The 14130-nt window shown below is 38.8% G+C and overlaps 1 long non-coding RNA gene across 1 annotated transcript; it reads right to left on the minus strand.

Moving 5' to 3' along the window:
• Positions 1-9756: 9756 nt before the first annotated feature.
• LOC130438747 (uncharacterized) lies at positions 9757-12983 on the minus strand. Its single transcript, XR_008909372.1, has 3 exons — positions 12043-12983; positions 10754-10850; positions 9757-9965 (listed from the first exon to the last, which is right to left on the minus strand). It is a non-coding gene; the product is annotated as an uncharacterized LOC130438747 (long non-coding RNA).
• Between the last annotated feature and the right edge of the window lie 1147 nt (positions 12984-14130).

Here is a 14130-nt window from a genome sequence, read left to right on the forward strand (position 1 = left end):
CACGCGAGAGTTTACTCGCTGGTTTACACCCACCGTGCTTTGCATTATTCATGATCTGCTCATCTATGATGACCAGCCCTTGTTCTGGTGATCACAGCAGCCGGTCCAGAAGAGATCTTCCCGCCTCCTAATTGGCCATAGACATGTGTACTTGCGCTCTCTTGATCTCTAGGGACGTCTCACCCTGCTTGCTTCACTCTTTCAAACATATGAACCTTTTTGTGCTTCCCCTTCCTTGCTCTCCCTTTTTCCCCCAAGAACATGCCCCTGAAAATACTACTCCCAGAATGGCAGACAATACATGTAGCTTCAGCAATGCAATTGAAAGCTCAGCCCTTTAGACCACAGCTGGTCTTTTCTCAGAAGGGTGGGGGCAGGAGGTAGCCCGCAGCTCACTGATTAAGGCCGAAATGAGACAGCAACAAAAACCTCATTCACTGCCTGTACTGCTCTCAGGACTGGGAGCTAGTGCTCGAGGCAGTGTAACCACCACTGACCTGCCAATTCCCAAATATATTATATATTCTCAAATTAACATTCCAGTGTATGCATGTAATGTTGTGCCCTTTGAAGCTCCATCCCTATATGTACATATACATACAGTTTATTAACATATACGTTATCAAGTTTGCCTAAAATACATGTAAGCCATTCAAAAATGTTTTGTTATATGAGGTGATTTAGATTAATTTGGAAATATGTGTTGCAGACTGCTGAGAAGGAAAGCTTTTGATTTCCAGGGAACTCATTTATCAACAGTACGTAGAAAAGTTTGTATATTTTATCCTACGAATGAAATTTAGAATGTGTCCAAGTACACTGTAAAAATTTGATGACTTTATTTGAAAACCATGATGCACAAATATTGCACATATATTTTAAGTAAATTCAACTTAAGGAGATTTTAAGTAAAAATACTAAGATTATCTTTGTTGCGTTTACACAAATATAACAGATCTCTTGACCTTCTTTACTTAAAAAATGTAACTTACAGTGCTCATGTGGGCTGTACTTAAATATTTCATTCATTTACCTTAATTTTCATATAGCATCGTGAACTAAATTATTATAACAAACACTTTTGATAAAATGTATGACTTTTTTGATGTCCACATAAGCACACAACATAATTTATTTCTGATGTGTGTCTTCTTTATTGTGGTAAGAAATATGATGGGATGAACAGGGTCTATGTTTACCAAAGTAAACACGAATCACCTGAATGATAACTTCACAGAAAACGATTATTCATAACAAAACATCATCAAAAAAATGAAATACATCTTAAATGTAGTTATACATCTCATTAACATCTATATAAATTCCCCAAAAGTGCTTTTTATTTAAAAAAGCATGAATAATCATACTTTTCAGACGCAAGTGGTTATGGGTATTCCCTTACATCATTTGTACTGATAATATTAAGTTCATTGCACTTGAAATGTATGTTAGGTTTATTTAATTTTAACTGTAGTTTGCACAACTAAAATTATAGGGTTCATTCAATGTATTCATACGTTGGGATGATTCACAGCTCAAAGACTTGCATGTTTCATATGTAACAACACATATCAGAATTCCCTATATGATGAGCTATGTTATATAAACATAAAATGCATCATACTATGTCCATAACTAAGTTTATGTATTAAATGCAAACTGACCATACTGTCAGAGCTATGCAAATGAGGCCCCATGAGAAACAAAGGAACTTTCTCTGGCCCACTTATCACTTTCATGAAATTTCCCCGTAGACCACCTGGGGGCAGGTCAGGTATGCATTTAAAAACACCATCACCAATCCCTTTGATATATAGGAATTAGAAATTGGAAGGGAAAAGAAAGAGGAGGCCAACGGAAAATTCAACGGACACCCCGGCCTACAGCTCCCCTCTGGGAAATCCGATTAGGCCATGGAACTTCAGACTCAGAACCTGAACTCAGTGTTTCAAAAGGACTGCATTCTGAAACCATTCAAGATTTCCATCCACGCGCATACGGATATTGGTCCATCAGCGAGATAGCAAGTATCCGATTCTACATATTAGAAGAGTTAAGAGCGTGCCTCTTTGTTAAAGATGATTTTATTGGTTTTCAGACATGTTTTACCTGGCTCGTGGCCATGCCCTCCCTATCTCTCTCTCACTCTCTCTCTCTGCGCTTCCTAGCTCGTTTGTGTTTCATGAATTTGTTTGTGTTTATGCGATCATCATTATGTTTACTATGTAAAGTAGAGTTTAATAATAAACCATAAAGGCATTTGTGATGGGTTTTCTGTGCTCACGCTCACAAACTGGTCATTTAAACTGTGTTTCTATCTATGCTACCTCTGCTCTTAATTCTGTTTGACTCAACTCAACTCAACTTTATTTATATAGCGCTTTTTACAATTTTCATTGTTACAAAGCAGCTGTACATGAGACACATTTAATACAAGTATGAATTCTAAAGCAGCCCCCCCGGCCAGGCAGATAGTGCAAAACAATATGCAAACGGTGGTGAGGAACCCAAAACTCCCATCGAGAAAAAAAACCTCAGGGGAACCCAGGCCCAACCAGGGGATTCCAGTTCCCCTCTGGCAAAAGCTGCTGCCTCTGCACAAGCTCAACAGTGCTTGCACAACAAGGCTTAGTAAAAATATAAAAATTAAGGATTAAAGATTATCATTAACAATCTAATAGCATTTGAAATGTTGTAGGAAAAACAAAGTTGTCGCGTCCTTTATCCAGCTCTATCCTCTTAGCACTTGTCAGGTCACCGCTTTCCATTCTCAGCTCTGCCATCAGGTCTGGGCATGAACTGCATCCTGCGGTAACCTCTGAACAAAGAGACAAGACTGGCTGAGAGTAGAGTACTGTTCTGCACTCTTTGATGCAACAAGTGCATCATTTGTTGTTGGATGTGTTCCTGGTTCCGGTTGATCTAGATAATGCAGCCTAAATCCTCTGAGGATTAATATTATGGAGGTGTAGTGTATGCAAGATTAAAAAGATGAGTCTTTAGTCTAGATTTAAACTGACAGAGTGTGTCTGCCTCCCGGACCGTGCAGGGAAGAATATTCCAAAGTTTAGGCGCTAGATAAGAAAACGATCTACCACCTGCACTTGATTTTGAAATTCTAGGTATTACCAACTGACAGGACCCCTTAGAGCGTAATGTACGTGGAGGTCTGTAATACAATAGAAGTTCATTCAAATACTGCGGCGCTAGACCATGTAGGGCTTTATAGGTAATAAGCAAGATCTTAAAGTTAATGCGATGCTTTATAGGTAACCAGTGCAAGGTTGACAGAACCGGGGTTATATGCTCATACTTTTTTGTACGTGTAAGAACTCGAGCTGCCGCGTTTTGAACCAGTTGCAGTTTTTGTAATAGGCCCGCAGGGCAACCACCTAGAAGTGCATTACAGTAATCTAGTCTTGATGTCATGAATGCATGAATTAATTTCTCTGCATCTGAAAGTGACAGTATATGACGTAATTTAGATATATTCTTAAGATGGAAAAATGCAATTTTACAGGTGTTTGCGACATGGCTTTCAAATGAGAGAGTACTGTCAAATACAACGCCAAGATTCTTAGCTGATGACGAGGATTTTATGGAGCATCCGTCAATCGTTAAGCAGTATTCATGGTTGTTACGCATAGCAGTTTTCGGTCCAGTAAGTAACACTTCTGTTTTGTCCGAGTTTAGTAGTAAAAAATTGTTACTCATCCACATTTTTAAGTCAACTATGCAATCCTTTATTCGATGAAACTGCTGGGTTTCATGAGGCATCGAGGAAATATAAAGTTGAGTATCATCAGCATAACAGTGAAAGCTAATTCCGTGTCGCTTTATTATATCTCCTAGAGGTAGCATGTATAATGCGAAGAGCAGGGGTCCCAAGACTGAGCCCTGTGGTACACCGTACTGGACTTGTGATTTGCGGGACACCTCATTGTTTATTGCTACAAATTGAAAACGGTCGGATAAATAAGACTTAAACCATTTCAATGCTATTCCGTTAATGCCAACGTAATTTTCGAGTCTATGTAGAAGTATGCTGTGGTCAATGGTGTCAAATGCAGCACTGAGGTCTAGCAGCACCAATAACGAAATACTGCCACGGTCAGACGCTAAAAGCAGATCATTTGTAACTCTGATCAAAGCAGTCTCTGTACTGTGACATGCTCGAAATCCAGACTGGAATTCATCATTAATGTCATTCCTTTGGAGGAAGGAGCATAATTGAGTTGAAACTACTTTTTCCAGAACTTTAGATATAAAAGGTAAATTCGATATAGGCCTGTAATTCCCTAGTTCTTTAGGGTCGAGTTTTTTTTTTTTTAAAAGAGGCCTTATAACAGCCACCTTAAATGCTTTAGGCACATGTCCTAATGTCAGAGATGAGTTAATAATACTAAGAAGAGGATCTATAATTTCTGGGAGCATTTCTTTCAGTAGTTTTGTAGGTATAGGGTCTAGCATGCATGTTGATGATTTAGATGATCTAATGATTTTAGACAGTTCATCGTGATCTACTGTAGAAAATAATTGCAATTTCTCCTTAGGGGTGCTGTAGTTAGTTTGTTCAGCGGATTTCACTACAGGTTGCATTGTTATAATTTTTTCTCTTATATCTTGGATTTTACTCGTGAAGTAGTTCATAAATTCATCACTGTTATGCTGATAATCAGAATCTGACGTCGATGACAACTTATTTTTGTTAATTTAGCCACGGTGTTAAATAAGAACCTAGGGTTGTGATGGTTTTCCTCTATTAGTGTTGAAAAGTAGGCGGATCTAGACGTTTTTATTGCATTCCTGTAATTTCGAGTACTATCCTTCCATGCTATACGAAATACCTCTAAATTCGTTTTCTTAAAGTTGCGCTCCATTTTACGGGATGCCTTTTTTAGAGTCTGAGTGTGTTCATTATACCACGGTGTTGGGCTGCTATTTTTAATTTTCTTTAAACGCAGAGGAGCAACTATGTCTAATATTTCCGAGAAAGTAGAGTTAAAATTTTCAATAGTAGTGTCAAAAAAGTCAACGTTATTACTCATGCTAGATATTTTAGACAATTCAGGCAGATTATCGAGAAACGCATCTTTGGTAGTTGAAGTGATCGTTCTACCATATTTGTAACAAGGAGTTTGATTTGCAGCCGTAGGCCATTGAAGCAAACATAATATCAGATGATGATCCGAAATATCTTCACTCTGCTGAACGATTTTAACATCGTCCACATTTATACCATAAGAAAGTATTAAATCTAAAGTATGATTACGAAGGTGAGTGGGTCCTGACACATGTTGACTAACGCCCATGGAGTTAAGAGTGTCTTTGAAAGCCAGTCCCAAGGCATCTGTATCATTGTCTACATGGATATTAAAGTCACCGACGACAAGGACTCTATCTGCGGCCAGTACTAGTTCTGATAAGAACCCACCAAAATCTTTAATAAAATCTGTGTGGTGCCCTGGAGGCCTATATACAATAGCTAGAATAAATTTTAAAAATGTTTTGTCCTTAGTATTAGGTGTCGATACGTGAAGTACCATGACTTCAAAAGAATTGTATTTAAAATTAGACTTCTGAGAGGTAATAAAAGAATTCTTGTAAAGTGCAGCGATACCTCCCCCTCTACCTTTTAGACGAGGCTCGTGTTTATAGTAATAATCATGGGGAACGGATTCATTTAGAGTAATAAAATCATCTGGCTTTAGCCATGTTTCTGTCAAACAAAGCATGTCTATTTTATGATCGGTTATCAAAAGTCACGTTACTTGTGGTCATGAGATAACGTTAGTGTATAAAATCATTGACGCATTTGCTGGACGAATACATATAGGATTTTTATCACTATACTGCTAATCAGAAATTGTAAGCTATGTATGTGTAATGGTGATTATTATACATATTTTCCTTTGAGCTAAACTAATTCCTTGACTGAAATTGACATTTTGATAGATCTGGTGGAGAATCATATTTTGTGAGTTAAACTCATCCTTATTTTAACATGCAGCTAAAATCGCTACATCTATATTTATCAAACGTGCGTACACGGTTGCTACACACACCAGTTTATAATCATTGTTGATAAATCCCACACATTCTTAACCGCCATGCCCGTTCACGTTCATTGTAATTTGCATTCAGAAACGCACCCAATGAACCATATATGGTGATGAAACCTTGTTTAAATCACGTGAATGTACTCTGTGCTCTTATCACAGCAGTCTTTGAAAACACATTCTTTGCGCAATGCATGTTTTGCTCAATTTGGTTTTTATTTTTAATTATTTATAGGAGATTTATTTTGCATTAATTCAAATTTTTTGTAATAATGTTTAATATGCAAACCTTTTTTTTGTTATTGTAGTGAAGTAGGCGGGACGAGACCGTAAGTCGAGGCCGGTGAGTGAGTGATAATGAGCGTCAGCTGTACGCGCACCGGTCTCGTATCACGGAGGAGATCGGGAGCATAAGAGGACGAGCGACCGGACCGTCAATGAGAGGACCAGGCCTGGCTTTTAGTTGTGATTTGTTTTATTCACCGTCAGTCGTCTGTTAGGGGCTGCCGACTGTTTATGTACTGCGTTATTCGCCGGCAGTCGTCCGTGAGGGGCTGCCGGCTGTCTTTTTACTTTGTTGTTTTTTATTAAATGTTTAAATGTTTGCCGGTTCCCGTCTCCTTACTTTTATTGAACCTTTTGTTGAACCCTGAGAGCCACATACATCCAAGGCGACCTGAACCAGATAGCCGACACGCTCTCTTCCCGAGCAGTCCAGCTCATTTCGGTGCGGCTCGGGCAGGCTCAGGTAGACCTGTTCACCTCCATGGACACCACCCATTGCCCGCTATGGTATTCTCTGTCCGAGTCCCTCTGGTTGAGACCATCACTCAGGCTAGGGCCCCGGCCACTAGGCGGCTATACGCCTAAAAGTGTGGCCTCTTCTCGTCCTGGTGTTCTTCTCGAAGAGAAGTCCCACGGAGTTGCTCGATTGGAACGTGTTGCCCTTTTTACATGAGAGACTTGAGACTAATCTATCCCCTTCCACACTGAAAGTGTATGTAGCCAGGACTGCCGCTCATCACGACTCAGTTGCTGGAAAGTCTCTGGGAAAGCACGACCTTATCATCAGGTTCCTAATGGCCGCGAGAAGGCAGAATCCGCCTCGTCCACGCTCCATACCCTCTTGGGACCTTGATGTGGTCCTGGTAGGCCTCAAGAGGCCCCACTTCAAGCCCCTCGGAGACGCCGCTCTTCCTCAACTAACGATGTAGACCGTTCTCCTGATAGCGCTCACTTCCATCAAGAGGGTAGGGGACCTATAATCACCCCAGATTGCCTAGAATTCGGGCACAGTGATTCTCACGTTATACTGAGACCCGGCCTGGCAATGTGCCCAAAGTTCCCACCACTCCCTTCCGGGACCAGGTGGTGAACTTGCAGGCGCTCCCCACAGGGGAGGAAGACCCAACCACATCCGTGTTGTGTCCAGTTTGCGTACTGCGCCTCTACTTGGACCACACGCAGATCTTCAGGAGCTCTGATCAGCTCTTTGTCTGTTTTGGAGGTAAGCAGAAGGGGAGGGCTGTCTCCAAACAGAGAGTCGTACCGATCTCAAGATTGCCTGTGCCAACTATCAGTGAGAACTCACTCAACCCAGGTTATAGCCTCGTCGGGGGCACTGGCTCAGGGCGCCTCTTTGCAAGACATCTGGAGAGCTTAGGGTTGGGCAATGCCCAACACCTTCGTGAGGTTTTTTAACATACGCGTAGAACTGGTATCAGCACGCAACTTGCATGGCAACACCTTTCCCACTTCCATTGGCGGGTCAGTGTGCTATTAAGCCTCCCTTCTTCTCCTCAAAAGGTGAATAACAGGCATCCCATCCATCACTAACCAAGCACCCCCTGCAGGCGGACTGGGCAGAGCAGCCCTGCCCCTAAGGCCAGGTACCTTCTTAGTTATCCGCGTATAGATCTAACCCGACTTAGTGCTACCGGACGTTGTCCCCCAGTCGGGCAGTTCTGTATGATGTATCCTCATGATAGGTTCCCACCTTGGTAACCAATGACCTTCCCTAGGTGGACCTCCACCTCGCAGTTAACTACCTCAGTCAGCATATTTTTCCCATGAGGGTGTCCCCACTAGAACGTTTCCCGATGGTTGGATGTGGTCTCTGTAGTGCGTTCCCCATTCGAGGAAGTGCACTTACCCAGTGGCCTTACGTCACAGCTAATTTGCTGTTAGAGAAACGAAGGCCGCCGCCCTGCACAGTACCTCTGCAGTGAGGGTTTCGTTTCTGGACACAGCACTCAAAATGGTCCCTTGATTTGTGGTGGAGGAGAGGGAAGCACTGCAGCTGGCAGAGGGTGTCACGACGTTAGTCACCTGGGTGAAAAAGCCAGCGATCGGGTTGGAAGCTGACTGTTGCACAGCTGCATCGGCAGACGGGTGCTTCGCACCTTTAGCATGGCTAGATAGCGCTGCTTCTCCCATGTTCGAAATGTCGAATGTTTTATGGCAAAGTCTACATTTTGCTCGTCCTGGGTCCTGGTCTTTCTCAAGCCATGCATTATACATTTCAGATTGAAGCCAAACATTATTAAAGCAACTTTTTCCCGGCATTGTTTATTTTTGCTCAGCTGCACCTGAGTTGCCCCACGCAGAGAACATGTCACGTGATGTGACTGATCGCCCGAACGAAAAAATTATTGCAATTTGAAAACCAATATTATCAATTAAACAAATTAAAGTACACAGATATTTTGAAAAACAAATTTCCATGACATGAGTTTATTCATTTTCCAAAACTTTTCCAGGCCTGGAAATTGCCATTTTAATATTCCATGACTTTTCCAGGTTTTTCATGACCGTATGAGCCCTGATATATGGATTCATTTTACTCTATTGGTTTGGAGAAAAACACATTTTCCATCCCTAAAGAGCCTATAGAAACATTATTTCCTATAAGCAGAAGAAACTGATTGTCGGGTACTTTAGGGGCCGTCCCATACTATATGCACACCATATATGGATTTATTTTACTTTAGCCTTTTAGAGAAATACATTTTTTTCCACTTCAAATGCCTATAGAGACGCTTTTTCTTATAAATTGAAAAAACTGATTGTCGGTTTCTGTAGGGGCCATCCCAAACTATATGCACACCAAATATGGATTTATTTTACTCTATCGTTTGGAGATATACACACTCTTCATCCTTAAAGGGCCAATTGAAACATTATTTCAAATATGTAGAAAAACTAAAGGTCAGTTTCAGTAGAGGACATCCCAAAGTATATGGACCCCAGGTAACAATTTTTGGTTCCCAGAACGTTCCCCGAATGTTAGTTATTGGTTCCCAGAACGTTACTTTTTAAGGTTCGTTTTTGGTTCTCCAGGAAAGTTTTCTTAACAGCAATAGAACGTTCCCAAAATGATCCGGGAACCTGGAAATAACGTTGTAATAACGTTCTGTGAAGGTTCCCAGAACGTCCCGGGAACCTGGAAATAATGTTCTGGGAAGGTTCCCAGAACGTTATGGGAACCTAAGAAATAACCTATGGGAAGGTTTCCGGAACGTTCCGGAAACATTGTACAACTTCTATTTGTTCCCCATATATAAGCAGCATTAATAACACGAAAATTCATCATAATTAATCTATATAAGGTATATGTAAAAAGAATCACATAATCCATGTTTTTAATCAATTCTTTAATGGTAGACAAAATTATTTCTTAAAACAGAATCATAAGAAATAGAAACGAGGTTTATCACATTTGTGATATAATATAATGCACAATATATTAAATAATTTAATTCTAAATAAACAACATCATTTAATCAATACGTGCAAAAATACTGCATGCCAAAAACATTGGTATATTTAACTAGAAGTATAAACATGATCCTTGGAACTCTTTGTAGGTGCGAACTCTTGAAATCGAATATCTGCCACCACCGCTATCTGCAAAAAAAGTAACAAAGAAAAAGGAAACGTAAATTCCATGGACAAATTGGAATAAAAATTAGACGAACACATGAATGAAAAATCTACTAGCAAGAAAGTTTGTGCACAGACAAATGGTTTGATAAAAAAATATAGCCTAAATATTTCCTTTTAACCCATGTAAAAAGCAGACATTAATAACAGATTAAACCTGTTTTGTGTATTTCTGTGTACTTTCATTACTGAAAAAAACAAGCATATTAAATAGTTCAAGTGCAGCGTCACAATATTAACTGATGTGGATATGACTGATTTGACATTGGAGTTTAAAAATGTGTGCAAGAGATTCGGATTGTTTAACAAGCGGGGAATTCAAATACGTATATTAAAGTGCACAAAAGTACAAAATTATATATTACCTTTTTAAAGTATACTTTAAAATGACTAAATAATATTTACAATATCGTTTAGCAAGTAGAAATGTTAATAACTCCACTTTTCTTAGAAACATGCTGTTTCGTTTTACACAACAAAAGATTTAATAATTTAGAATAAGAATCAGTTGTTCTTGGATAAAGTTTAGTAACCTAATAATAATAGCGCATAAGAACAGTTTTTAAACAGATTCTAATCATATTTATATTTTAATTTACCACTAAATGTCGCATGTGGAATAGGGTATTCAGAACAAGGTTTTTAGAACTTTAAATAAAACATAAATGCATTCCTTTCACGGGACAATTTTTTTAACCTGTAGTTAAAAACCTACTTAGACAATATCAAAGTATTGTAAAAAGTTTGATTACCACTTTAAATTCCTGTGTGGGGCAAATTTCAGTACTAATGCGATAAGGTCTTCCACATCAATCGCCTTCAACGTCTTGAAGTTCTTTTGTGTTGCCTCTAGAAATAGAATAGATAAATCATACTTAAAATGTAAAAGTCTGATGAATTAAAACACATTTGATTTTGAATAATTTTACTACCATGTGATTTTAAAACAATTTATTTAAAGAAAGTTATTTAGGTGATTTAAGTGTTCCAACGAAACAGCACAGTTTTATCATTTATAGCAATAGTCCTTGCAAAACTGAGTCGAATTTAAATAAATTGTAGGCTAATACAAATAGATTTGGCACACACCAGGTCAAAACCAATACCTGTAGAAAATGTATATAACTTTTTTATTTCTTTAATTGATTGACATTGAGACAGACAGCTTTAAGATCTACTGTATGCAATGATCTAATATAATGTTAGACATTAGATTTTTCATCAACAATTAACAATAATGAATGTACACATAACATATCAGAATTTAGGCACAATTTTGCCGATCTATATGGTATGTATGTCGCACTCGCATTTACAAATCTACTTTTGATGATACAGACAAGAGGTGTCAAACTCAATTCCTGGCGGGCCGCAGTTCTGCACGGTTTAGCTCAAACCAGCTCTAAACTAAACCTGCTTGGAAGTTTCTAGTAATCCTGAAGATGTTGTTTATATGAATAAGGTGTGTTTGATAAGGGTTGGAGGTAAAATGTGCAGAGTTGTGGGCCTCCAGGAACTGAGTTTGACAATAGTCTGAAGTCCATGGCGCAGGTGTATTTAGGGCGTGGTTAACCTTTTACAATGTAATCCTTTTATTTATTTTATTTTCATGTTTGTATGCTTATTTCTTGTGTGTGCAGAAGAGTCTCAAAATTAATCATCTCAAAATTGGAAATGGGGTTTTTGGAACAGGTTGAATGCGGACAAATTCCTCAAAAATCCGTTTACACTTGGAATTATAAGGTTCTATCTGGCAAAACATTCATTAAAACTTTCTAAACAGTTTTCTCATAAATTTAGTCTATTTTAGGTTTACAAAATGAAGTTTTGTAGGTGAATAACTCAATTGTGACGGAAATGCCAGACTTTATAATTTCAATGAAGACCATCCGATAAATAATTAATTGTAAACAAATTTCAACTGTTTAAAAGCTATATATATATATTTACAGTACATTTATTTTACATATTAAAATAAATCTTATATATTAGAATACCGAACATATTTGGAATACTGTAGTTATTTAGAAGACTGTCAAACCTGTCAAACTTGTCCAACTGTGTGAAATCCTCTAATGTTTGGCAGGGTTCATCAAGGATATCCTCATCTGCCATGTTACTAGGAGCCAGAGCAGCCAATATTGTGCGTTGCAAGAATGTCCTGTTGGTTTTCAACCAGCTCTTGTAATTTCTGCAGGACTTTTGTGCGATAGTCTGTGGACAAAGTATATAAGAAAATACTGTAGCTTTTAAAGTTGAGCTATTTTGCATTTGAAAATTAAAATTTGATCAGATGACTTTTTCAAATTCTGAAAGTAAATGTTTGAATCATTTGAAAATTAAAATTTGATTAGATGACTTTTTCAAATTCTGAAAGTACATGTTTGAATCATTTAAGTATAAAATATACATATTTTCACCAAGGGAGGCTGGGGACATTTACATTTATTCATTTGGCAGATGCTTTTATCCAAAGCAACTAATATTGAGAAAAAACAACAAGAGATTCGTCAAAGCAAAGCAATATTCATAAGAAGTGCCAGTAATACAAAGATTCAGATATAACATGCCGATGGACCCACCTGAGGGTCAGAGGTCCACTCCTTAACTATAATCTAATAGAATCCTGTGTGAACCCGTATGGATGTTTGCCTCAAACAACTACTTAAGCTTACTTTTTGTGGCCTCCTCAGTTGGGTTCTGTGGCTCATTCAAGACTCAACTCAACTCAACTTTATTTATATAGCGCTTTTTACAATTTTCATTGTTACAAAGCAGCTGTACATGAGACACATTGAATACAAGTATGAATTCGAAAGCAGCCCCCCCGGCCAGGCAGATAGTGCAAAACAATATGCAAACGGTGGTGAGGAACCCAAAACTCCCATCGAGAAAAAAAACCTCAGGGGAACCCAGGCCCAACCAGGGGATTCCAGTTCCCCTCTGGCAAAAGCTGCTGCCTCTGCACAAGCTCAACAGTGCTTGCACAAAAAGGCTTAATAAAATATAAAATCTAAGGATTTAAGATTATCATTAACAATCTAATAGCATTTTAAATGTTGTAGGAAAAACAAAGTTGTCGCGTCCTTTATCCAGCTCTATCCTCTTAGCTCTTTTCAGGTCACCGCTTCCCATTCTCAGCTCTGCCATCAGGTCTGGGCATGAACTGCATCCTGCGGTAACCTTGGAACAAAGAGACAAGACTGGCTGAGAGTAGAGTACTGTTCTGCACTCTTTGATGCAACAAGTACATCATTTGTTGTTGGATGTGTTCCTGGTTCCGGTTGATCTAAATAATGCAGCCTAAATCCTCTGAGGATTAATATTATGGAGGTTTAGTGTATGCAAGATTAAAAAGATGAGTCTTTAGTCTAGATTTAAACTGACAGAGTGTGTCTGCCTCCCGGACCGTGCAGGGAAGAATATTCCAAAGTTTAGGCGCTAGATAAGAAAAGGATCTACCACCTGCACTTGATTTTGAAATTCTAGGTATTACCACCTGACAGGACCCCTTAGAGCGTAATGTACGTGGAGGTCTGTAATACAATAGAAGTTCATTCAAATACTGCGGCGCTAGACCATGTAGGGCTTTATAGGTAATAAGCATGATCTTAAAGTTAATGCGATGCTTTATAGGTAACCAGTGCAAGGTTGACAGAACCGGGGTTATATGCTCATACTTTTTTGTACGTGTAAGAACTCGAGCTGCCGCGTTTTGAACCAGTTGCAGTTTTTGTAATAGGCCCGCAGGACAACCACCTAGAAGTGCATTACAGTAATCTAGTCTTGATGTCATGAATGCATGAATTAATTTCTCTGCATCTGACAGTGACAGCATATGACGTAATTTAGATATATTCTTAAATTGGAAAAATGCAATTTTACAGGTGTTGGCGACATGGCTTTCAAATGACAGAGTACTATCGAATACAACACCAAGATTCTTAGCTGATGACGAGGATTTTATGGAGCATCCGTCAATCGTTAAGCAGTATTCTTGGTTGTTACACATTGCAGTTTTCGGTCCAGTAAGTAGCACTTCTGTTTTGTCCGAGTTTAGTAGTAAAAAATTGTTACTCATCCACATTTTTAAGTCAGCTATGCAATCCTTTATTCGATGAAACTGCTG

Source organism: Triplophysa dalaica, chromosome 17 (genome assembly GCF_015846415.1).
Source record: "Triplophysa dalaica isolate WHDGS20190420 chromosome 17, ASM1584641v1, whole genome shotgun sequence".
Lineage (NCBI taxonomy): Eukaryota > Metazoa > Chordata > Actinopteri > Cypriniformes > Nemacheilidae > Triplophysa > Triplophysa dalaica.